This window comes from Lynx rufus, unplaced genomic scaffold (assembly GCF_022079265.1).
Source record: "Lynx rufus isolate CCGP_SWC_20201006 ecotype Redwood Valley unplaced genomic scaffold, mLynRuf1.p SCAF_9, whole genome shotgun sequence".
Classification (NCBI taxonomy): Eukaryota; Metazoa; Chordata; class Mammalia; order Carnivora; family Felidae; genus Lynx; species Lynx rufus.
Genome location: NW_025814897.1, coordinates 49,843,524 through 49,871,180, shown reverse-complemented (window position 1 = coordinate 49,871,180; position 27,657 = coordinate 49,843,524). Strand labels below are relative to the sequence as shown.

General features: G+C 39.8%; 1 long non-coding RNA gene across 1 annotated transcript in view; it reads right to left on the bottom strand.

Moving 5' to 3' along the window:
• LOC124506363 (uncharacterized) overlaps positions 1–27,241 on the bottom strand; it is a 30,803-nt gene extending 3,562 nt beyond the window's left edge. The window contains exons 1-4 of the long non-coding RNA XR_006960742.1: positions 27,147–27,241; positions 25,841–25,956; positions 20,889–20,975; positions 19,384–19,545 (exon numbers count right to left, since the gene is read on the bottom strand). This is a non-coding gene — a long non-coding RNA (uncharacterized LOC124506363). The remainder of the gene's footprint in view (positions 1–19,383; positions 19,546–20,888; positions 20,976–25,840; positions 25,957–27,146) is intronic.
• Positions 27,242–27,657: the final 416 nt, after the last annotated feature.

Below are 27,657 nucleotides of genomic sequence, written 5' to 3'. Positions count from 1 at the left end.
ATTTAGTCTTTTTTTTGACAGAGAGATAGAGAGTGAGCACAAACAGGGGTGCAAGTGGGGGTGGGGAGGAGGGGGGGAGAGAGAGAATCTTAAGTAGGCTCCATGTGGGGATTGGTCTCATGACCCTGAGATCATGACCTGAGCTGAAATCGAGTTGGCAGCTTAACTGACTGAGTCACCCAGGCACCCCTCAATTTATTCTTTATCATCACATCCTAGTTATTACACATGTATTATAATATGTTTGTTCTGAATATGTTTGTTCTAATTAAATTATGTGACCATTCAGTTAAGAGAGGTGCTTTTCACCTCATTTTTATATAATTTACACATTACAGGTTTTGTTGGTAACATTTTCACTCTCTTCATTATTAACACAGTACATCTGGATGTTAAATCTATGAAAGCAGATCAATAGCTTCAAAGCAGTTTTTGTAGTACTAAATTAGTGAGGAAATGTAAAAAACATTATAAATGTATGTATAGTGAATAAGACAAATGAAAATATAAAATGTATATGCTGGCATAAATGTATCTATAAGCATAATAATTTACAAAAGCATGGCAAAAGAAAAGAAAAAGGAAGAAGAAATTTGGAAACTAGCTGATTTGGAAACTAGCTGACCAGGAAAGCTTCAGTATTTAAGAAAGCAAGAGTGAGGAGAGGTACTGAAAATAGGAGAATTGGTTGAAAGCCTGTGTAAGAAGCAGTTAGGTTCTAAGATCCCTTCCCCAACCCATGCAGCCACATAACAACATCTCTCCTAATTGGATTTGAAAACAAGATTTTTATTTCTATGAAACTGAACCATAATGGTTCTAGTCTAGGAGATTCCATGCGCAATGGAGAGGGAGCAATGAAACATTGTACTGAAAACAGAGGATTAAATGAGGTTCTGCATTATGAATTATGACCTTCAACCTTTTCAGTTTCTAGAATGTTTGCAGCAAGTTACCTACTCCTCAATCAGGAAATTGGAGTTGTCTCCTCTGTGCAGTTACCAGCACAAGAGAAAAAGTTGGGTGGCCTTCCAGTAAGCTTTTTAGTTATCCACTCTTAAACATAAATTGTCATGCAAGGTTCATCAAATATTTGGGCAATGTCCTCAACATGGATGGCAGAGACAAACAAACAAAAGCAAAACAAAACAAAAGCAAAATCCTTGGGAGATGAGAATCCCAGAGGAAACTGACAATGCAAAAAACAAAAGAAAACTCCCTATAAATTATAATTTAAAGAGATAAAATAACATTAAAAAGATAAGAGAAAATATTGCAGTCATGAAACAAGAATTAGATGCTACCAAAAAAGGAAACGGTATCAAAAAATAAAGAGCTCTTAGAAACTTGTGGTAATACATTTTAAAAAGTCAAGAGAAGAATTGGAAGATAAAGTTGAGGAAATATCCTAGAAAAAACAAAAAGTCAAAGAGATGTTCAATATTTAGCCTAAAGAAATTTCAGAAAAGAGAATAGATAAGTCAGAGAAGAAAATATTATGAAAGAAATTAAAGAAGGAAATTTTGTAGAATTATAAGATATGCATTTCCAGAATAAAAGAACCCCCTAAATGCCTGGCAAACTTAATGAAAAAAGACTCACACCAAAGCATATTATAAATTTTTAGAATATCAAGGAATAAAGGACTCTAGAGAAAAATTACCATCATGAACAAAAAATGAAAATAAAAATGGAATCAGAATACCATCAGATTTCTCATTAACAATAGTTGGAAAACAATGGAGCAATGAACTTAAAAATCTGAAAGAAAATTATTTCCTACTTAGAATTCTATACCAAACCCAATGGTCACTCAAGCATAAGCAGAGCATAGCCACATTTTCAGATACAATATCTTATAAAATTATCTCTCAAGAAACTTTTCTCAGGGAACCAAGAATAATGTACTCCATTAAGAAATAGAAGAAAAGAGTATCCAGAAAACAGGAGATCCATCATGAGATAGAATCAAATAGAATTCCCTGGATGATGACCAAGAAAATATCACAACAATAACCATATAGAGACTGAGGGATGACAATCAATCCAAATCTAAACAGGAAAATGGAGAATTCCTGGAGAAGGAGGGGATGTCTCAAAACAAATAAATGGAAATGATAGATATACTTATGTGTTTGACCATAATGGTAGGAGGTGGCAGATACCCTTGCTGCTCTCAATATCCTACCCTTATTCTTATCCTTACCTGACAGGGCCCACCTACTTCTGTGGAGGCTGAATATGACAGACAATTGCACTTCCCTTTTAACTACAGCATGGGCTCGAGATCCAATCTTGGCCAATGAGACATTAAGAGAAATCTATTCTTGGAATTCAAGGAAAGTACCCCCTTACCTACATATCAAAAAGAGAGATAAAAGGAGAGAAAAGAAAGAGGAGAAGAAATGTTCTCCTTCCTGCCTTTGTTCATATGCAAATGATATTTGGAGCTGTGGCAGCCATCTTATAACCATGAAGGGGCAAGCCAAAAAAACAAAAAAATCAACATGCTGAGGTTGGCAGACCAGAAATGTGAAAAGCACCTGAATCCTCAATGATATTATAATGTCACTGCATTAACTAACCCCAGAACTCTCTATCTGCAGACTTCTTGAAGGGTGAAATAATAAACCTCTTTTGTTTAGGCTACTTTTAGCTGGGCATAATGCTACTTGCAATCAAAAGCATTCTAAATTCTATAAGAAGGTGTTACCATTCTGTTAACCTGTTTAGGGAAGAATTAGTGAAATGTATATAGAAAACTAAGTCCCCCTCCACCAAAATAAGGCAGTTATTAACATAGGGTTAAACAAAAGCTGTACAAGAAATTTCAATAAAATGTAAATGAGCTGTGAAGAATATTTACTAATAATAGAATAATCATTGAATATTGGGGCGCCTGGGTGGCTCAGTCGGTTAAGCCTCCGACTTCGGCTCGGGTCGTGGTCTCACAGTCTGTGAGTTCGAGCCCCGCGTCGGGCTCTGTGCTGACAGCTCGGAGCCTGGAGCCTGTTTCAGATTCTGTGTCTCCCTCTCTCTCTCTCTCTGACCTTCCCTCATTCATGCTCTGTCTCTCTCTGTCTCAAAAATAAATAAACGTTAAAAAAATTAAAAAAAAAAAAGAATAATCATTGAATATTGATTAAACTAAACTTTGTGCTAGAACTATGTCAAGGGAGGACTGGAAAACAGATGGAAAAGATATTAAGTGTTCTATAACCAATAGTTTCAGGGAAGGCAGCCTTTTGAGGGATAACACGGAAGATAAAAGGGAGAGAAATCAGAATTGGACAAGGAGAGCCTTCAGATTCCAATGCATATCTGAGACTTCTGAAAGGAAAGGAAAGAAGAGGCCAAATCCAGCAGGGAGGGCCTCAGACAGTTCCGTAGATCTTACAGAAGTCTCTGCAAGCCCAGAGACGTCTGCTGCAAAGAGGACTCATTAAAGGAGCACTGCACTAGGCAGAAGTAGCTAGGTTTTTGCATCACCACTTCAAGCAGTTGTCTGAAGGGGTCGCCTCAATGAGAGCATGATCTCAGCTTAGAAGAAGAAGCTTGCGGTGCCTGGGTGGCTCAGTCGGTTAAGTGGCCGTTCGACTTTGGCTCAGGTCTCATGGTTTGTGAGTTCAAGCCCAGTGTCAGGTTCTGTGCTGACAGCTCAGAGCCTGGAGCCTGCTTCAGATTCTGTGTGTCCCTCTCTCTCTGCCCTCCCCTGCTCACACTCTGTCTCTGTCTCTCTCAAAAAATGAAAATAAACATTAAAAAAAAAAAAGAACAAATGAGAAAAATTACACGTCCCTGCATGTGGAATCTTCTTTGGTTCAGACTTCATTCAAATACCTGATTGCATACCCCTCTTAGAGACTTAAGTTGAATCAATGCGGAGCAATATCCATCAGGGCAGAGCATAAGGCTGCTCTGAGCCCACGGAGGTTTACACCAGAATGTGACAAGTGCCAACACTGGAGACACGCAGGGTCTCAGCAAGGCCGGGTAACTTGAGCAGCCCTCAGCCTAATATCCGGTACGCCAGACAGAAATGCTTAAAGACCTAGATCCTATTATATGAGGTTGAATTCATTCAATTAAACAGCTTAAGCAGCTCGGATCAGCCGCTGGAACCCTTCTCTGCGGAGTGCTAAAACAATGGCCTAAGGGGCAGCTGAAGTTTGTTTTCTCTTGTGTGAGGCCAGCTGGAGTTGCCTAGCACATGGCCAAACTGGGGAGGGCCAACACGACATAATTGCATTAAACCTGCCTGTTCTTTCCGGAAAGCATTTCCTGACAGCACCAAGGAGGAAATGAATAAAGGGGGAGCTTTTAAGTCTTAGGATACCACCCTATCTTTCAATCTCCCTTCCCCAATCCCTCAAAATCACTTTTATGAAAAGAGAACCTGAATTTAGACTCCCCTACCTAAACACTTGTTTTGCTATATTATGCTTGGTCTTTCCTCATTATTGTTATAGTGACTTTTGTTGGGCATAGCATTAGGGGCAGCTGAAAATAAACTAGGGTATAGGTCTATAAGGTAGAATAAGGTATCACTAATTCCACTGCACTTTCTGAGAATCCTATTCTGCTTTCAAATCCATATTAAATGTTAACCTTTCTCTCAAAAAGCCCTCCCAGGTCTTTGTTACCACCAACTCAGGCTGCCATATCTCCCTCCCTCCTGCTTTCCTGATGCTTTACCTCAGTCTCTTTAATGACACTTTTTTATTCATCCACCCATTCACTCAACAAGCATTTACTGAGTTCCCACTGTACATCTGAAGTATACTGGGCACCTTCATTATTCATTTAACCCTCACAATAACGCTTTCAGGTAGTTAATATCATCCCCCTTGTACTGAAGATACCTAAACTCACAGAGCTTAGGCACCTTGTTGATGGTCAAGGAGCTGGTACGGACAGCGTTTAGCTTCAAATATAAGTCCAGTGTCTCCATGCCCAGTCTGCCGTATATCAGCTATTTGTGTACTTGTCTATCTCTGTCCCTTAAGAAATATCTATTGGGGGGCATGTGGGTGGCTCAGTCAGTGAAGCATCTGATGATTCATGGGTTCAAGCCCTGCATCAGGCTCCTTGCTGACAGTGCAGAGCCTACTTGGGATTTTCTGTCTCTTCCTCTCTCTCTGCCTCTCCCCTACTCTCTCTCTCTCAAAATAAGTAAACTTAAAAAAAAAAAAGAAATATCTATTGGGACCTACTATGTGGTAGGCACCATCCTAAGCACCAAAGATACACATGTAATTAAGTCCTGGTCCTAAGAAGACAGATATATTCCCAATGATTTATTTTAGTCCAACAGTCATGTCAATTTATTCATTCAGCAGGCATTTGCTGAGCACCTGCAATATCCTAGGTACACCACGCTCCAGACATGGAGAAATGCCAGACATGTTTTCTGTCCTCAGGACAGCGTTCGAATAGAGGCACATGGAGCACAGAAGGGGGAGAAGCCTTCATAAAGAACATGCCGTTGAGTTGTGCTGTAAAAGATAAGGAGAGTTTTGGTAAATAAAAGTTTTTAAAAAGGTGGTAGGAAGGGCATCCTACAGAGAGCCTCGTGAGCCAGGACACAGAGGTATAAAAGTGCAGGGTAGTGTCAGGGTAACTGCGGGAGTACCATGTCGTTGGAATATAGGGTGTGAGACAGGGAGTAGAGAGAGACAAGACCAGAAAGGGTGCCTCAAATGCTATGCAGAGGAGCTTAGATTTGATCTTAGGAAAATGGAGAGAACCACCGGAGATTTCTGAGCAGAGGAGCTTATTTATCTTTGTGTTCCATGGCTTGTGGCAAACCGCCTCATCCGTGGTAGCAGTTTTTAGCCTCTGTCACTTTCCTGGCACCAGAGAAGACTTTGGCCCCCAACCTGATGCCATGCTCTGTTTACAGAAGAAAAATAATGCCCATGCTCTTGCGTATAGCAATTTCCTTGCCAGCGCCTCTGCCAAGTCATCCCAGGTCTGAGAGCAATCTTTTTCTTTTATCCAAGGCCAAATTGCTGACTCCATGTTGTTGTCACTGCTACAGACTCTGCTAATTTCTCCTTGGCGAACTGAAGCTGGTCCAGTAGAAGCTCCAGACTGGGAGATTTAAGGAACCAGTGTCCTGATCCCTGCTTCACAACTACCTAGAGTGTCACCTTGGCCTGTCTCCCATCTATAAAATGGATAGACGATCTTGACATTCTCTTCCAGACTTGAGAATCTTGCCAACATACCTTCAGTGGGGCCAGATGGTAGCTATATCTACAACATTCTGCTTTACCATGCAGCAGAATTATTTTCTGTGGTTGTAATTTGTTTTATTCTCTCTGTACTTTGCCTTACATGTCCAACCACCACGAACTAACTCTGTGCCCTTTCTAGAAAGGTTGCTAGGGACATTTGCACCTATGCCTCAGGAGAGTTTTGTGTTGCCAAGCTAGAAGCAGAAGTCGCTAAAGAAAACCCTCTGCATCAGTCTTTTTTTTTTCCTCTTTATTTGAGAGAGAGAGAGAGAGCGAGCATGAGTGGGGTAGAGGGGCAGAGGGAGAGAAAGAAAGAGAGAGAATCTTAAGCAGGACCCATGCTCAGCACAGAGCCCAATCTGGGGCTCGATCCCATGACTCTGGGATCATGACCCTAGCTGAAACCAAGAGTTGGCTGCTCAACCAAATGAGCCACCCAGGCGTCCCTCTACCAGTCTGTTTTGAAAGACTAAATGCACTGAGGATATTAGGTTATTTTTTCCAAAATAGGGCCCAGAGAGAAAGGAGCACTCTTCAGAAGAGAGAGGCAGGAATGGCAAGGTTGAGAATTTCTGTCTTAGTATGACTGATTTTCCAAGGGAGTACATTTTTGAAAATAACTTTTTTAAATGTTTATTTTGACAGAGAGACAGAGCATGAGTGGGGGAGGGGCAGAGCAAGAGGGAGACACAGAATCCGAAGCAGGCTCCAGGCCCTGAGCTGTCAGCAGCACAGAGCCCAACTCAGGGCTCGAACTCACAAACCATGAGATCATGACCTGAGCCAAAGTCGGAAGCTCAACCGACTGAGCCACCCAAGAGCCCCCACATTTTTGAGAATAAAAGGTAAAATGCTTATCAGTAATTACACTGGAATCAAGGCATAAACCAGGATGGTCATAGGCAAACTTCATGGTGCAGTCACTCTATACCATCATTAAATCCAAGAATTGTGGCATCAAGACTCACTGTTCAAAAGACATCACTAATCAATCATCACATTCTTTCTACTTAGCCCAGATGAGCTTAGAACCCTTCTCAAAATAGTACTCCTGACACTACTAATCTATCAGTTTTGGCCCTTGAGTTGAAATCTTTTTATCACAGGTAACTTTGTAATAAAAATCATACAAAGTGGAAATCATGGTACTCTGCCCAGATCCCTTCTGGGAGCTGATGAACCCATCCCCCAGCAGCTGACTCTATTGTCTACTAATGGCTGACAGCCCTAGCCCTTATCAAGCATTGCCCACTGCTGAGGGAATTGCCTTGCTCAAGGTCATATCCTTCCCCAGGTGCACCAGAGACCAATGACTGGCAGATGGAGGGCTACAAAGGCCAGAACCCCCACCTTGCTTCAATTTGAGTCAAGTGTGAAAGGCCATCCTAGGTCCAGAGCTTTCCACAAGATCAGCTGAGGCTAATAGCAGGTCACCTTCTTCTGCACAATCTTGACTTTCTCACTTCCTACAGGTGTATCTACGGAGAGCCCCCTCAATCAACCTTCTGAGCACAACTCTCCATCTCAAGGTCTGTTTCTAGGGATCCTTATCTGAGGAACCAAACTACCTTCTGTGCTGTTAGTAAGAAGTAAACCCCAAGGTTAACTTTTTAATTTGTATCTTAGTAAAATGGGTCAGTTAGCATTTATTTCTTATTTCCATATTTCATTGATCTTAATTTAAAAGCTGCCCTAGGGGCGCCTGGGTGGCGCAGTCGGTTAAGCGTCCGACTTCAGCCAGGTCACGATCTCGCGGTCTGTGAGTTCGAGCCCCGCGTCAGGCTCTGGGCTGATGGCTCGGAGCCTGGAGCCTGTTTTCGATTCTGTGTCTCCCTCTCTCTCTGCCCCTCCCCCGTTCATGCTCTGTCTCTCTCTGTCCCCCCCCCCAAAAAATAAATAAATAAAAGCTGCCCTAGAAAATACATGCCCCTTCACTCTCTACAATCAGAAAAGTGTGAGTTCTCCTCTTCCCTGGTCTCTAGAGGAGGAGATAGGGTTGCTATGTGGTTCTATAACAGTAAAGTGGAACAAACACTTTTAGGAAGACAGGAGACCAGGATTTTAGTTCTGGCTTTGCCAATAACTCACTATGATGTGGGAAAATCATTTCCTCTCTCTAGGTGGTTCCAAATTTACTTGTCGATAAAATATAAGGCTTGTCATAAAAGTTACACAAAACTTGGAAATGAAGTAGAAATGTGAGTCCTACATTCTTTCACTGTTACGCAGGCACAAAGACCACCCAGAGATTGTCTAGAATAATGAATTTAATTTTTCTCACAATTTGTTATTAGTTGAAGTTTCCAGATTTAGTAAAACTACTTATCACCTGGTAGAATTTTGCCCTGTAGATATGCAAATTTCTATCCATGGAACCACAGAGACCTATAGCCCAGCTTTTATGCAAACTCACCCTAATATTGTAATAATATATACCTGGCTTTTTAAATGTTCTTTGAACCAACTATAACATCTTAATGGCTTCTTCACTAATTCATAAATTAAATAGACTCTCTTACCTGTGGTTCATTTATATTTGCCTGAGAATCATGATTTTACCTTTTTAAAAATTATACTTCAACAGGCTTGATCTGCTCCATGATGCTGAAAGAAAACGAATCTACACACCCATTTTGAGAATCAGGGGATCTCATAGTATCTACACAAAAGTATCCAGGACTTCTTTCTGAAGAAATCCTCTGGACTGTGTTACCCTTAGGAGAGTAGTCAGCAGCACCAGAGCCACCATCACTTGACTACTGTGCAGCTAGGGTAGAGGCTGGGAAAAGAGCAGCCCAGCCAAGGCTTAGTGACAGGGACTTTCCCAAGGTTTCCCAAGGTCTGAAAGGTATGCAAGTTATATACACTCAGAGTTAGGACTTAAACCCAGGCCTGTCTAGCAGTATGGGAAGCCCATTACTACCACTGCTCATATTTTCATGCCATAGCTCATCTGCCTGCAATCCCAATGTATACCACATATGCCTAGCACAAAGTAGGCAATCAATGTATATCCCATGCAATTAAAAATTTTTAACTCTTCCTAGTGACTAGAACTTGGATATTTCCAAAGGACAAAATCTATTGATGAGCCTCACTTCAGACCACTAGAAAAGACAGACACTGGGGAGCCAGACAGGCCTACATTCCACCTCCTCATTGCCACTTAGTGGCTAATTAGTACTGCCACCTTGAACCAGAAATAAAGCACCATGAGCCTTTGTTTCCTCTCTTGTTACATGTAAATAATTCTCATAGGCTTCTTATGAAGACTAAAGTAGAAAAAGGAATATGAGAGCACTTAGCACAAGACTTAGCCCAAAGGTGCCTCCACCCACAATGATCGTCCCCTCTCAGAAGACCCTGGAAGGCTTTGAGGCCTTGGCTGGGCTGCCGTTTCTACCAGCCCCCACTCCAGGCACACAGTGATCAAGGGATGGGAAAATCCCTCTGTTCAAACAGGTGTCACTGTTCTAAACCTACAGTCTCATTTCCTGATCGTGTCTTAATCTGCTCGTCGGTGGTGAAAGTTGATTTCTTGCACATTCTTATATCAGTGGGAATTTCTGCCCTTGGCTGACAGGCATTATGGGCTGGCTTTGACATACAGCCCTACAGGGCCTGAACAGCCTCTATTCTTTCCCAGTCCTGAAAGGGAGCTTTGTGCCAAGGATTCATTAAACTGCACTGCACAGCCCCTTCATAAATGGGGCTCAATAATGAACAGTCGATTTAACTGGAAAAGCTGCTGGAGCTGTTAAATTAAAGGGAAATAAAGTGCATTTTAGACTCAGTCTGCCAGAAGAAATGGTGACCTAAAAGGAAAATCTTCATTTTTATTGAATTGAAGTTTTTAAAAAGTTTAAAATGTCCAGGAAGCTTCCTTGTGACAGGCAATGAGACATAAAAGCTCAGAATGCAGGCTTGAGATAGTGGTGCTTTTTATTCACCATCCCTATGTGAGTCTCAGGCTCTTAAATGGTGCAAAGGAATGATCTCATTTTGAGAAGAAAATATGAAAAGACTCTGTAATATGCCACAAGAAGTTTTTTTGTTTTTGTTTTTGTTTTTAACTTTAAAAAGTATTTTAAGACCAGGCTCTCTCTTTCATTCTTGGAACATTCAAAGGACCAGGAGCCATTCTTTTTAATTTTTCTGCTCTCTTTCAGGGATAAGAAATTTCTCTGGGAGGAATCCAATTGTTTCTCCTCACACTACACCTCAGAGTTTTGTTTGGTTTAAGTATTGTGCTCTGACGTCTGACTGAGTAGTCTCTCTTTTAAATCTGAGATTTTCACAAGTATGCATAAGTGCTCCGAAGAACTTTATTCTCTATTTATTTTTCTGAGTTATATAACTTCCTGGCATGGTGACAGAGAACATCTACTAACATACGCTGGAATGTTGTTTCCAATAACTCTCAGGTGCAAGAAGCAAAAGCCACTGTGCTTTGGCAGATAGAATAACCATATGGTGATCTTAGCTTTTCTCTGCCACGCTGTTGTGAGCTGGGAATTCTTCTTAACATGCTTCCCTATGCTTCGTGTTTTCAAATCTTTACATAGAATCTGCTCCTGGGCATGTTACAGGCTTCAGTACCCTAGTCAAGGCCTTTTCTGGTTTTCATCGTTAAGCATCATTTGACCATCAACAACAACAGTCAGTCATCACAGGGAATTTAAAGAGAAATCTGAAAAGCAATGTGAAATAAATAAAGGCCAACTTCCAGCCTTACTGTTCAGGGTCACTGGAATCAAAACTCAGATTTTCAGTTGCAAAGCTGTATAGAAAGGGCAAAACTTCCTTTTTAAGAAGTTATCTGCTCTTTTTCTGAAACCTACTTTTTCATTTAAATTCTAAGCCATCGATTTAATTTTTTAGGATTCTGCAATAGGCGATTCAAAGCCACCTTGAGAGAATATCCTGAAGTTGAAAAAAATATATCTGCGCATGTTTTTTTTGTTTTTTTTTTTAATTTTTTTTTTCAACGTTTATTTATTTTTGGGACAGAGAGAGACAGAGCATGAACGGGGGAGGCGCAGAGAGAGAGGGAGACACAGAATCGGAAGCAGGCTCCAGGCTCTGAGCCATCAGCCCAGAGCCTGACGCGGGGCTTGAACTCACGGACCGTGAGATCGTGACCTGGCTGAAGTCGGACGCTTAACCGACTGCGCCACCCAGGCGCCCCTCTGCGCATGTTTTTATTTTAAATGGTAACTATGGTGACCCAATAAGTAGTATTTTTTTATTCTTTGTTCATCTATCACTAATGAGTCACAATCAACCAGTGTAAATCATAGGCTCTCCACACCATGAAATTCTGGATTCATAATAAAACTGCTGTTATTTTAACAAATTCTAGGATGAACTTTGTCCATAACGAGCCCTGATGGTTATTAGGGTCTACACCTGCATCAGGACAATTTCATTCACCTTCCACTAAAGATTACCGCACTCCAAAATGGCTATGCCATCCTGTGTGGATTGTGTGGCTTGATTGCATTTTGACAATTAGCATTGGGATAACTATTCATTAGAAAATTCATATTAGACCAGTCCATATTTTACATATGGCATCAGTCATTCAAACATACTCTTCTAGTCATGACTTATTCCTACACAAGCAATCATTAACCTATTCAAAACATATTTAGCTTGAAGATGGGAGGTAAGAGGATTTTCTGAATCTGCACAGATTTGACTACAGCCAGATTGCAAGTTAAGGAGAATGTTAATATATTACAGCTTATCTAAAGGAAAATGACTGGGAAGGCAATGGTGATCAAAACCAAAGCACAGGAGGAAGTATGCTTTTATAGGATTCAGAACACTTATTAATTCATTACTCTATTCATTTTAATGAATAAAATCTTACGTGTTTTTTTTTCCTGCCAGTGCATACTTTTTCTGAGGAAAGGAAAGAAGTTATTTTCAGTGCCTAACAGAAAATGTGTTAGGTAGGGGTTTAATAAATATTTGACAAGGGAATAAAAGAAAGAGGAAAAGGAAGGGAAAGGAAGGTAAGAAAAGAGAAAAAAGGGAATGTAAGACAAGGAAAGGAGGATGTTAGTCCAGGGAAAACTAGAAACAACATGATAGCTTTCTTCATATATTTAAAGTACATCATTTGGGAAAAGGATTAGATTTATTCTTTTAGAAACCAAATAATTTAACCAAGAGCTATAAGTAGAAAGTTGGAGATTTCTGGGTCCTGGGTGTAAAGAGTCACTATCCCATTCAAACAACCAAAAAGCTGAAAAAACTGAGAAATCAACAACTCTTTTTAGATCCATAAGAGAAATACGGTCACAAGGCAAACCCCCATCCCCCAAATTGGAGGGAGAGAAAAATACAGAAAACCACATTTACTGGCACAGAAACATCCATGGGACCAGTGCTGGGGTAAGATAACCTGAACTGTTAATGCAAAATGCTGGGGGCTCAGTGTAGAAAAGCCTGAGAAATAAAAACTTCAGAGGGACCCCGTCATCATGGGATTCCCCCAAATTTTATAAGTTCCTGGAGCTCCCCCAGTTCTCACAGTAAATAACTGAGGAAAAAAATCCCCTTGTACTTATAGGAGAGGCAGAAGAAAAGAAACCACCTTGAATTATGCCAGACCATTCTGTCCTGAAGAAGGTCTGCCCTCAGGAAAAAATATTTAACTAGAGCCTGACCTACCTGGAAAAAAGGAAATACCTAATTCCAGCTCACACTTGCCATCCTGTCCCACCTAAGAGGAGGAAAACACACACACACACACACACACACACACACACACACACACCTGCCAGGCACTTGTGAAATTCGTAGTTTGGGGCACAGACTCATAAAAAGACTAAGCCCTATTCATAGGTCTATAAAATGCTTCCCCTCCCCCCATACCTCACTATCACATTACTAAAGTCTTATTTACTTCCTTTTACCTAGTACACAATGTTCAACTATCAAGAAAAATTACAAGGCATACTAAAAGGCAAAAACAGAGTTTGAAGAGACAGAGCAAGCATTAGAACCAGACTCATATTTGGCAGGGATATTGGAATTATCAGACCAGGAATTTAACTATGATTAATATGCTAAGAGATCTAATGAATGAAGTGGACAGCATGCAAGAAGAGATGGGTGATGCAAGCAGAGAGATGGAAATTCTAAGAACCAGAAAAAAATGCTAGAGATCCAAACACTGTAACAGAAATAAAGGATGTTTTTGATAGACTTATTAGTAGACTGGACAGGCTAAGGGAAGAATCTCTAAGTTTGAGAATATATCAACAGAAGCAACCAGAACTAAGACACAAAGAGAAAAAAGACTGGGGAAAAAACAGAACAGAATATCTAAGAACTGGGACAATCACCAAAGGTATAACACAATAATATGGAAAATACCAGAAGGAGAATAAAGAGAAAAAGGGACAGAAAAAATGTTGGAAACAATGCTGCTTGAAAATTTCTCTCAAATTAATGTTAGACACCAAATTAGAGATCCAGGAAGAGCAGAGAACAGCAAGCAGGATAAATGCCAAAAAACAAACCAAACACTCATTTTGGGATATCCTTTCCAAACTACAGAAAAGCAAAGATAAAGAAAAAATCCAAAGAAGCCAGAGGAAAAAACACCTTACCTTTAGAGGAGCAATGATAAAAATACATCCAACTTCTCCTTACAAACAATGCAAGCAAGAAGACAGTAGAGGGAAATATTTAAAATGTTTGAGAAAAAAAACACCAACCTAAAATTCTGTACCCTATAAACTTATCCTTCAAGTGAGGAAGAAATATAAAGACTTCCTCATACAAACAAACATTGAGGGAATCTGTTGCCAGTAGACCTACCCTGCAAAAAATGTAAAGAAGTTCTTTAAAGAGAAAGAAAATAGTATAGGTCAGAAACTTGGATCTACATAAAGGAAGAGCATAAGAGAAAGAATAAATAAAGGTTTATAAATAAATAAAGGAAAAAATATTTTCCTTTTTGTTTTTAAATTTTTATTTTTTCTTATTCTTTTTAAAAATTTTAATGTTTATTTATTTTTGAGAGAGAGGCAGAGTGTGAGTGGGGAAGGAGCAGAGAGAGAGGGAGACACAGAATCTGAAGCAGGCTCCAGGCTCTGGGCTGTCAGTGCAAAGCTCGACACAAGGCTCGAACTCATGCAGTGCGAGATCATGACCTGAGCTGAAGTTGGACACTCAACTGACTGAGCCACCAAGGTGCCCCTATTTTTTCTTATTCTTAACTGAACTAACAGACAACAATTTGTTCAAAATAATAATAGCAATAATGTATCTGATTATGTATGCCTATGTATATGTATATATACATATATATATATATATATATATATGCTTATGTATAAATGGAATGAAGGGCAGCAATGATACAAGGGACAGGAAAGGGGAGCTAGGATTAGTTTGTTATTAGAAGGTATTTGCACTATGCACAATGCAGTGTAGTGTTATGTGGAAGCAGACTTGGATTAGTTGTAAATGTATGTTTCATACTCCAGGGAACCACTAAAAAAAAGTAAAAAACAAGTATAACTGATGAGCTAAGAAAAGAGAGAAAATGGAATCATACAAAACACTCAGTTAAAACCACAAAAAGGCAGAAAAAGAGTGGACCACAATAAAAAGGCGGGGGGGAGGGGGACAAAGACTAAGGGCAACAATTAGTAAACAGCAATAAATATGGTAGATAATCCAACTATATTAATAATCACTTTGAATGACAATGGTCTAAATCCATCAATTTAAAGACAGAGATTGTCAGAGTGGATTAAAAAACAAGATCCAACTATGTTTTGTCTACATAAAGCCCACTTTAAATATAAAGCACATATAGACTGGGGTGCTTGGGTGGTTCATTTGGTTGAGTGCCTGACTCTTGATTTCAGCTCAAGACATGATCCCAGGGTCATGGGATCCAGCCCTGCATCAGACTCCATGCTGAGTGTGGAGACTGCTTGGGATTCTCTCCTCTCTCCCTCTGCTCCCACCCTGTTTGTGCTCTCTCTCTCAATCTCAAAATAATAAAATAAAATAAAATAGAATAAAATAAAATAAAATAAAATAAAATATTAAAGCACATATAGATTAAAGGTAAGCGGATGGAGAAAAATACATCATGCTAACACTAACATAAAAAAATGAAATTAGCTATATTAATTTCACACAGAGAAGACTGACAGGAAAGTTATCAGCGATAAATAGGGACACTATATAATGATAAAGGGGTCAATACTCCAAGAATGCATAAGTCCTTAACACATATGCACCTAACAACAGAGTGTCAAAATACATGAAGCAAAAACTGATAGAACTGCAAGGAGAAATGGATAAATCCCTTATTAGGTTTGGGACTTAAATACCCCATATCCAGCAGGCAGAAAATCAGTAAGAACATAGTTGAACTCAGCACCATCCATCAGTTGAATATAAATGGACATCTATAGACTACTTCATCCAACAATAGCAGAAAGTGCATTCTTCTCAAGTTTACATGGAACATTCACCAAAATAAGCTACATTCTGGGCCAAAAACAAACCTTAACAAATTTACAATAGAAATCATACAGTGTCTTCTCTCAGACCATAATGAAATTAAACTAGAAATCAATAACAGAAAGAGAACTGGAAAATCCCTAAATCCCTGGAGGTTAAGCAATGCATTTCTAAATAACACATAGGCCAAAAAAGAAACCTCAAGAGAAATTAAAGGATATTTTGAACTGAAAATTAAAGTACAATCTTCCAAAATTTGTGGGAGGCAGCAAACCAATGCTACAAGGAAATCTATAGCATTGAATGTACTTATTAGAAAACAAGAAACAGCTTTTTAAAAATGTTTTCAATAAAAAGAAATAAAAAGAAGACAAGGGACATCTAATATCAATCATCTAAGCTTCCACCTTAGGAAACTAGGAAAAGAAGAGGAAATTAAATCCAAATTCAGGGAACCACAGTGCAAGAAGAATATGAACATCAGCAGAAAGAGCTGGAGGAAGTCTACAACTCCATCACTACCAAACTGTACCAGAATGCAGGTGTGAGGGGAGGAATGCTTGAGGGCTCGCCCCATGGTGGAGCTCCTCCATCTGGCATTGCTTCCTCTGGGCCTACCACTGAAGAGGTTGATTAAGCCAACATGAGCATAGGTTTACCATTGCTATACACAGAACATCAAAGGACCCAAATCTGTAGTAAATTCCATGGAAGTTTTAAAGTTGAGCTGCTACAGTAAATAACTGGGCATTCTTGATACTTAAACATGGAATATGTGTATAGAGAAAGGAAATAACATTACACTTTATAAGTACTGTATGGTAAGTGGAAAATGCAATTTAAAATTGGCACCGGATAAAACAAACAAACAAAAAATCTACAATTCAACCACAAATTTTTACTGTATTCAGATGTAGTTGTCTTTTGTTTTAAGGATACAAGACAAAAATATGAAGGTGTGTTTCCCTGGGACCTGAATGGTGTTAATTATGAGAGCAGATGTTTGAGAGTACAAGCACCAATGACCAAATCACAGTGCTATCTACATGATTTAAAATATATATATTTTTAACATTTTATTTATTTTTGTGAGACAGAGAGAGAGAGAGAGAGACAGACAGAGCATAAGCAGGGGAGGCAGAGAGAGAGAAGAAGACACAAAATCCAAAGCAGGCTCCAGGCTCTGAGCTGTCAGCACAGAGCCCAATGAGGGGCTCAAACCCACAAACCATGAGATCATGACCTGAGCTGAAGACAGACGCTTAACTGACTGAGCCACCCATGTGCCCCTACATGACCTTTAATAAATGCATTTTTGTATGTGTTTGTGATATGTGAGGTCTCTAAAGTGTGGGACCCGGGCAAGGACCCATCTTTTCCAAATACAGTAGTTCTTATACTCATTTAACAACTGAGAAAACTGGACTTCAATGTATCGGTCAGCATAAAATGCTATTTGAAATAGAAACATCTACAGACAGTTCAAACAGAAATTTCATACACAAATTATGAGTTTGCAAAATGATAGGAAGGGCTAGGGCATGGAAATAGAAGACTACTTTCTCTTACAACAAGAAAGGGAAAACTAGAAGCAGATACAGTTGGGCCTTGTTTTGGGGAGAGTGGGTATAGATATGTAGATTTGATGCACAGAAGATGAAAAAGTCCCCAACCAATGGCTTCTTTTGGTCAATGGAAGGAGGAGGAGACAAGCTGAGGAGACAAGCAGAGTGAGGTAGGAGGTTTGAGGAGAGAGAAAAAGGTATGAAAAGCCATTATGGAAAGTGGGTAAAGGAGCACATTCCAGGAACCTGGTATGATTGCCAGACAGTGTTTCAGGTTCACCTGGGGCTGTTAATCATTAATTTATAGAAAATCTGTCTAATTACCTGCTCTATTTTCACAACCTTTGCCAAGTTCCTTCTCTGGTTTTCAGTTCCACATTCTAAAATAGTGATGATAAAAAGCTTATCTAGTAATATCATTTTGTGGAACTTAGAACTTGTTTTCCACCCTAGATATGTCACATATACAGTCCCAGCCCAAGCCCATAGCCCATCAGAAAATACCTCATTCTCCCAAAGTTCCCCTTCACTACCTCTTGACATCCCTCTTCTAACCCAGATTCCCTCAGAGCTCCCAGCACCGAGGTCTAACCAGAGCTACCACAAGCCATGAGACCCAGGCCCACAGCAGAGGCAAAGGTAAGTCTCTCCTGCAGGCCCACCCATAAAGAAGGTCATCCCAAAGTTGAAAGAAGAGGAAGTTTGAAGAAAGGGCCTGAGTCAGTGTCACATTAAAGGTTCTACCTCACAGAGGTGTGGATGGAGAGAGCTTGCTTCTTGACAGGAAGAAGGATAAGGAGGATGGGAGGAAAAAGGGAGTAGAACAGTACAGGTTAAGTAAAAAAATTATGGTCATTAAAAGGTCTGGAGGCCTTTTTGTCAGGATTCTGAGGTGGGGAATGTCTTCCTAGGCATTTCCATTCCATTTAATGTGACCTCCTACATCAATGTTCTTTAACTAGAGTGTATATACACCTGAGGGTATAAAAAGACTCTTCAAAATACTTGGATAGGGGTAGTGGAAACAAGATGAATGTCCATACCCTCAAATCTCATATGTACTCTTTCTTAAAATTGATTGGAGACGTTTATTTCCCATCCTGTCTCTCACAACTGTCTTTATTTTAAAAAGAGGAGGGAGGGGCACCTAGGTGGCTCAGTCGGTTAAGTGACTGACTTCAGGTCAGGTCATGACCTCCCGATTCACTCACGAGTTCAAGCCCTTCATCGGGCTCTGTGCTGACAGCTCAGAGCCTGGGTCTGCTTCAGATTCTGTGTCTACCTCTCTCTCCCCCCATCCCCCACTCGCTCTCTCTCTCTCTCTCTCAAAAGTAAATGAACATTTAAAATAATTGAAAAGAAATTAAAAAGAGGAGAGAAAGTCATAACCATTCCTTTCTCTCCCATTCCTTTTCCCTTTTCCTTTCTTGCTCTACCTTTCTCTTCCTGAACAATCCAGTCCTAAAGCATTCAGGAAAGGCAGAGCAAAGCTAATCTCTGTGCTAGCAGTGAGATGGGTGTGGTGTAGGAGAACTGAAGTGGCCCACTGTAAGGTGTCAGAGCCTGAGCAACGAAGGGATATCAACCCATGTGCCAGTCTAATGTTGGGAAGGAGAGAATCCATGGAGGAGAGCTCCTTGTTCAGTGTCAGAGCCAAAGCACAGTGAGGAATGGGGTATGACATCTCAGAGCCCAAACAAGGGAAGGAGGCATCCTTGTGGAGGAAAGGCCCGGCATAGAATATTGGAGAGAGTTAAGGAGGGCATTTATGTGGAACAAGGGGTAGAGACAGATGAGAAATTGGCTTTATACAGGGGGATTGATCAAAAATTAAATATATTAAAGATCAATAGCCAGGATTCTCCCTTTTAGAGAAGAGAGGTACAAATATTCAAAGGGCAGGGGGTCTAAAATAAGCCCTGGGGTATTTTATTAGAATTGGCAGTTTTGCTGTGAACTTATGGTTTTTAATATATGTAGATAAATATAGAAATAAATACAGGCATAAACGTGTGTTCCCTAGTCTTGTCTACTGGGAGAACCTAGGAGCAGCAACAGTCCAACAGCAATAAACATACTTTGCACTCAGATCTTGATTCCTTGAGTAATTAGCTGGTTCCAATCCTGAGGAGGGAAAGTATGAGGTGAGTCTGGAATATCTCTTTGCGTTGGAAGGGAAATGCTCAAATAAAGATGGAGATCTGCCAAAAGGACTCAGACGCCAGCCTGAAGGGTTCCCACTGACTAAATAGAAAACAACTTGAGCATCAGATAAATAATGATCGTAACAGATTATAAACTATTGAATAAAACTGAAAAGTATGAGTCCAAACATATACTTAGATAAATGAATAAATTAAAAGTTTGGTAAGGAACTATTTACATAGTTTTAAAGAATCTCCTAACAAAATATGTATTATATATAAAGTAGAAAAGAGTAACTTCATATAGTAAAGAAGCCTGGAAGTTACCACATCAGTCAAGTGATCAAAGTAAATATTATTAGTAATGGGTCAAATTAAAATCACACACCACTGAGATAGAATACATCAAGAAGAATACAGAATTATTTCTGAGATACTCCTGCCTAAAATACATAATCTGAATCTAACATGAGAAAATATCAACCAAACCCAAGATAATGTGTGTTAGAACTGCCTCTGCCATGGAGTGGGACCATAAAAGCCCATTTTAGGGGACACAGTGAGGGGAAAGAGAAAATTGACCTCCTGTGGACAATTGTTCTTCCTTTTCCTGATTCAGTACTAGGTTCCAGATAAAACATATTAGATTCTTCTGAGAAGTTTCTCTGAGTAGCAGTGATGTTGTTACATGGAACAGAGCACTTTTGTCCTGGATCTGAGGCTTGGATACAGCTGGTATTTTCCCTCCATGCAAGTCTATTCACTAGACCTTTGGCTGAAGGAACAAGCCTACTGACTTAACATTCCAATTGGAATTCCCTGGACTTAGTGACCTCCAGATGGAAGCAAGGATCTAGGCCAACCTGGGAAGAGGAAGATAAAGATGTCAGGTTCTAAGCTCATTTTCCTGCACACATATTCCTGCCCTCCTCCTAAAGAGTTATTGCTATGGACTTGATGCCAATGTATGGATTAGGAAACTGGGGCTCTGATGAAGTCTTGGCAACAAAGGATAGGGATCTAGGGGCATCTGGATGGCTCAGTCAGTGGAGCGTCTGACTCGATTTTAGTTCAGGTCACGATCCCAGGGTGGTGGGATTGAGCCCCACATCAGGCTTTGCACTGAGCATGGAGCCTGCTTAAAATTCTCTCTCTCTCTCTCTCTCTCTCTCTCTCTCTCTCTCTCTCTCATTCTCTGCCTCTCTCCCCTGCTCATGCTCTCTCACTCTCTAAAACAAACAAACAAACAAAGGCTAGGGATCTAGACTCCCGGGCTACATAGGAGCCTAACACAGTCCAGCACAAATAGTCTCTACCCATTTCTAATAGTCTCTACCATAAGTCTCTTTATTATTATTTAGCCCCACATACTCCTTCATGGCTTCCTTAGGCTGGTCCCTTCCACCTTTGTGGGAATACAGGGAGTAGGATCTGCTCACCTGCATGTTGGTAGTACTTTGGGCAAAAAGAAGCAGAGCAGATCTGCTTTACCACCAGGTTCATAGGGCTCTTGGATTTGGATGCTTCTGAAAAGAGAAAGAGAACAGAGATGGAATCTGGGAAGACTCAAGGTAAGTTTGGGCAGATAGAGGAGGCTTGACTACATATACATGGTTGGCTGTTTCTACCCTCCCAAAGCCCTGGGACAAGGTCTGAGAGGGGATAGCTACTGGATTCTGGGGGGGTCTCTTTTCTGACCTGAACATAGAACGAGGAAGGAGCTGGAGATGTTGGAGGTGGGAAGGGTAGGCCTGGACATGGGTGAGATAAGCAAAGCATTCAGGGCGCTCACTCTGAGGTCATGAAAGTAATGGTGCGAGTGAGTGCCTCTTTAAATTTGTGCTCTAGGTGACTCACTTAGCTCACTGCAGATGAAAGGAGGAAGGCACATGAGAAAGTGTGACTACAGAATCAGAGGAACAGAGGTTTATCTCCCTTAGGCCAGAATCTGCCTTTGTCTGTGGGAGGGTAGGTTTCTATAGCAACTCTAATTGTGTCCTACCTTTGGATGGAAGATAGTTTACCCTTGCTGCTTATAATAAAATGGAAGAGGAAAGGATAAATTGAAAAAATAAACTTTTAAACACAAAGGAACCAGTACTTGATGATTTGGAAAATTTCCTGGCTATCAAGATATCATGCTCTAGAAACAAGACTAGGGATATGGCCAGAAAACCATTTCCTAGAGATGGTTAAAGATGCTTATGGATACATGAATATGCATGTTAAACAACCATCTCAGCAGAAGCAAGGAGGAGAGATGTGGTTATCCAGAAAGACTGTGGAGGACCCTCTGATGGGATGGTTTGGACTCCCCATGTATTTCACAGATACTTGTTTTGTTTTTGAGAATGTCATATCAGCAGAAACACTGGACTGAAAGGGACAGAGATGTGACAGAATGAAGAAATAATTATTCCTGTGGCAGAACCAAAAATGCAGAGTCCAGAAAGGGTAGGGCTGCCACCCCAGCATGCCCAGAGGACAGAGCACTGAGCCACAAAGGATTATTCTTAGGCATGGAATCCAGTGGAATTTCCTCTACTAAGTTTTGGTTTGCTTGGGATCTGTGACCCTTTTTGTCTTTCCAATTTCTCCTTGTTGGAATGCAATGTCTATTCCATCCTCTTCTATTTTTGAAGCAGGTAACTTGTTTTTTAGATTTTGTAAGTCCACAGGTGGAGAGGAATTTTCTCCCTAGATGGATCATGGTTGGAGTCTCACCCATACCTGATAGAAATGATTTAGAAGATGGAATTCAAGACTCTGAGTTAATTATAGTTAGACAAGATTTTAGATTTAGAGTTGATGCTGGAATAAGTTAAAAGTTTGGGTAACATTTAGACTGGGTGAATGTATTTTATATATGGGAAGGACATGTATTTGAGGGGGCAGTCAGAGGGCAGAATGATATGGATAGAATTCCATCCTCCAAAAAGATAGACTGAAGTCCTAATCCCCAGTACCTGCAAATGTGAATTTATTGGGAAATAGGGTCTTTACAGATGTCAATTAAGGCGAGGTCATACTGAATTAGGGAGAGTCCTAATCTAACAGGACTGGTGTCCTTATAAGGAGAGGAAAAGAGACACAGAGAAGAAAATGGCATTGAAGACCTGGAGAGAAAGAAGGAGAAAACAGCCATGTGAAGATAGAAGCAGACATTAAAGTTACACTACTCCAAGCCAAGAAATGTTTGAGGGGACCAGAAGCTAGGAGAATCTGTGGTACATCCAGGCAATGGAATATTATTCAGCACTAAAAGAAATTAGCTATCATGTCATGAAAAGACATGGAGGAATTTTAAATGCATGTTACTAAATAAAAGAAGTCAATCTGAAAGGCTACAGACTGCATGATTCCAGATATACAACATTCTCAAAAAGGCAAAATGATAGATGGTAAAAAGATCAGTGGTTGCCAGGGGTAGAGGAAAGGGAAGGATGAATAGGTGGGGCACAGAGCATTTTTAAAGGGGTGAAACTACTCCAAATAGTACCATAATGGTGGAGACATATCATTACACATTAGTTAAAAAGCACTGAATGAACATCACCAAGAATGAACACTAATATCAACTATGGACTTTGGCTGATAATGAGGTATAAACGTAGATTCATCAGTTATAACAAATGTACTGCTCTGGTGTAGGATGTTAACAGTAAGAAGGCTAGGGAGAGAGGGAGTATATGGGAATGTCCTATATTTTTTTAATGCTTATTTATTTATTTTGACATTTATTTATTTTGAGCATGTGAGTGGGGAAGTGCAGAGAGTGAGAATCCTAAGCAAGCTCCACACTGTCAGCACAGAGCCCAACATGGGGCTCGATCCCACAAACCGTGAGATCATGACCTGAGCCAAAATCAAGAGTCAGATGCTTACCTGACTGAGCCATTCAGGCGCCCCTGTATTTTTTTTAATAAGCAAAGGATTTAAATAAACATTTCTCCAAAGAACATATGCAAATGGCCAATAATCATATAAAAAATTCTAAACATCATTAACCATTAAGGAAATACAAATCAAAACTATAATGAAATACTACTTCACACTCACAAAATGGCTATAATCCAAAAGACAGAAAATAAGTATTTTTGGTGATGATGTGGAAGTCCTGATATATAGGTGGTGGGAATGTTAAAAAGTGCAGCTACTTTGGAAAACAGTGTGTCAATTCCTCAAATTATTAACCTTAGAGTTACCATACACTCCAAAAAATCCAGCAGCTTTTTGGGTCACTTGGCAAACAGGCTGGAGTAGCACACCCAAATGAGAAATAGGCAGCCTCCAAAATCAAAAAAGATCTACGAGGCATTGTGGCTCTATTTTTGTTATAGGAGTGGCCAGATGAAGCACTTAATCCTTCTTAGAAGGAATAGGCCAACATGCCCCACATCACTGGACTCCTAGAAATTTCACTGAGGTAGAAGGCCTCTAAATTTTTGTTGGATTAATTTCCCACTCTCTGACACACAAATATCTGACCAGTAAGTCTAGAGTCATCACTACTTGGCTCACTATCAGCATAATGTCATCTCAATATAATGGACTCAATGTGATATACTGCGGAAGGGAAAGATGATCAGAGTCCTTGCATAAATTATGATATAGAGCTGGAGAGTTGATATACCCCTGAGGTAGGATAGTGAAGGTGTTGAAAGAAAACTGCTTCTTATTGTCTTAATTTGGAGATTAAGTATGGTTAAAAGATACATAGGGGTGCCAAGATGACAAGGGGTGGCTGTTGATGGTTATAATATTACGTGTCAATTGGACTAAGTTATAGTACCCAGTTGCATGCTGAAAGTCCAGATGTTGCTGTGAAGGCATTTTTAAGATATGTTTAAAATTTAAATCAGTAGACTTTGATTAAAGCAGCTTACCCTCTTTAATGTAGGTGGGCCTCATCCAATCAACTGAAGTTCCTAAGAGAAAACACTAAAGTCCCTTTCAAGGAACCCTGCCTACAGATTGCCTTTGAACTCAAGACTGCAACATTAGCTCCTGCAGAAATTTTCAGCTTGCAGCTCATCCCAGCAAACTTCATCCCTCACAACTATGTGAGCCAATTTATTAAAATACACACACACACACACACACACACACAGAGAGAGAGAGAGAGAGAAAGAAGAGAGAGAGAGAGAGAGAGAGAGAGAGAGAGAGAGAGAGAGAGAGAAACCTTCTATTCATTCTGTTTATCTGGAGAAACCTTACTAATACAAGGCTAAGGCATATGGGGTTTCTTTTTAAAGTAATGAAAAGATTCAAAATTGATATGATTATATTTACTCTGTGAATATACTAAAAACCACTTAATTACACACTTTAAATGGATGAATTCTATGGTATGTGAATTATATCTCAATAAATCTGTTAAAAATATCTATAACCACAAAATGTTTTAAGGATATTAGCTAAAAATGTAAAGGTAACATCCAAGGAGAAGTGGCTGTAAGAGTTGATGAACTTTTGATGAACTCTTGATGTTACTTGATGAACAGAACTTAGAGGTGGAAATTTCTCAACCATTATCTCTTCAAATATTTCTTCTTGCCTAATTTCTTTCTCTCTCTCTTTTCCTTCTTGGACTCTAGTTACAAATATGTTAGACTTGTTTTTTATTGCCCCATATCTCCAGATGCTCTGTTTTGTTTTTGTCCCCTCTGTTTAATTTGTGTTTCACTGTTGGTTTCTATTGATTCATGTTCAGGTTTAAGGATTTTATATTCCAGTGATTCCAGTGTACTATGAGTTAAATGTTTTACAAATCATTAAAGGGATTGAAGGAATGGCAGTCAAGGAGCCAGCACTACACGTTACAGTCACATCACCACCAGGTTTCAAGGTCAGGAAATTATTTCTGCTCCTGCAAGTTCAGAAAACTAGGAAACCACTGCAGTTGATACAACTGCCCAATATTCACAAAGCTGCTGGCTTAGAATGTGGAATCTGGCCACTGCAAAAACTCTTGACAGCTGACGTCCATACATCAGCTGCCATCACCCCAATAAAAATGACTTCTACCTTCCTTCCATCTTCCAAATCTAACACAAATGTACCTCACTGGAGGAACCTAAATTGCACTTGGAATTCTAGTAACAAGTGAGTCTTGGAAATGACGTTTTTACCTTTCCAAAATCTGTAATACAGGGAGAGGTTGAGAACACAGAAGAGGTAGAAACAACTACTAAGTGACAATAGATAATATATAGTACATTCCACCCCTTTGTTGACATAATACATAAGTTTCTATCATACGTAAACTTCCAATCAACAAAGTAGAAAATATAATAATATAGTAATATAATATAATATAATATAACATAATAGAATATAATACAATACAATATAATATAATTACCCCTCATTTAAACGAAAATGCACTTACCCTCTGCCCAAAAGAGGGGCTTAACAACTAAAGCCCTATTACTCTCAGTTTTTATCTATTGGTGATGTTCTTTTCTCTTCCAGCTCAGCCACAATCCCATCTTGATATCCTATAATCTAATGAACCAAATTATAAAGTTAAGCACCAACAACATACCTTATATAAAATAGGTATGGTAAGGGAAAGGAAGAGTGGAATAAAGGAAATCGGTTAATAAATACAAATATATACATGACAAAGCAAGAAAATATGCATAACTACCACAATTCTCATTTCTCTAAGGTTCACAACCTTGTCCAGATCTTCATTTTTAAAGGGTCTGAAGCTTTAGCAGTCCTACCTTTATTTGGTCACTGTAGTGCACCTGGAGAATCCCCTGGTTTCTAAACACAGTTCTCTTTGCCCCATTGTGCAAACCCTGTTTTCTCTTGGAAATTAGAATCAATCACCTCAGCCACTGCAGTCACATCTTTCTTTGTATGTTAGATCAGTGACACGAGGAGCCCAACATTCCCAGGTGACAGTTTCAACTGCTAATTTGATGGAACTATTGCATGTCTCCTCATGAAAACATTCTTTCTTTGTGCATTAAGCCCTCTAAAATCAGCAGTGACCAAATATTTAAAGATGGAAAGAAAAAAATTTGCAATTGTGGGGGCAGTAAAAGGAGAAATTCCCACTTTAACTCCTAAATTTCTAGCTCTGTGCATTCTAGCTATGAGATAAACAGCATTGTATATTGGTTGTTAGATTAGCACATGTTTCACACTGTAGAATAGCATCCGACCTCCAAAAGTGTGGTTTCCCAGCTGGTGGAGCAGGACCATTCTACTGTCCTATAAAGCCAGCTGCTTATGGATAGTAGGAAACATGATTGCACAAGGAAAACAGTGAATACCATGAGCTAGAACCCATAGTTTCTTCCTTCTGCTGTCAATAATTATTTCCTTGAATAAAAGCAATGAAATGTGAGAGCTGTGAGGGTGAATAAGGCATTCTAAAAGTCTATAGATGATGGAGCTGGCAAAGCATCTGAGGAGGAAAGTTAATACATACCCAGAATGACTATTCTAGTGAGAAAATTTGTTCTGTCAGTAATTGAAAGGACATTGAAATCAACTTGTTACCAGGTGGCTGGTTGGTACTCTCAGGGTATAGCATTCATCTCTGATGTTGGCAAGTTGGGCTTCCAAATGTGATGATAGTTCAGTCATGGAGAGGGAGAGTCCCTTGTTGTGAAAACCATGCACAACTTTGAGCAGGCATCAGAATGGCTGAATAAAAAGACAGATTGACTTCTACAAACCTTGGCTTTTCTGCTCCTCAAGAACATTTCTGGGGGCACCTGGGTGGCTCCATCAGTTAAGCATCTCTTGATATTGGCTCAGATTTTGATTTCATGGTTGTGAGACTGAGCCCCACATTGGGATCCATTCAGAGATTCTCTCTTTTTCTCTCCCTCTGCCCCTCTCCTCCTTTCATGCGCTCTCTCTCTAAAATAAAAATAAAATTTTTTAAAGTATATTTCTTTGTGTATATAAACCACAATTTCTTCATCCATTCATCAGTTGATGGACATGGAGGGATTTTTTTGAGTCTATTATGGTTATGGGGGGGAGGGAGGGGAAAGTGGGTGATGGGTATTGAGGAGGGCACCTTTTGGGATGAGCACTGGGTGTTGTATGGAAACCAATTTGACAATAAATTTCATATTAAAAAAATGAAAATAAATAAAAATATACAAAAGTTCCTACCAAAAAAAAAGTATATTTCTTGCTAGAAATACGTGGAACCGTATATAGACCAGGCTAGAATTT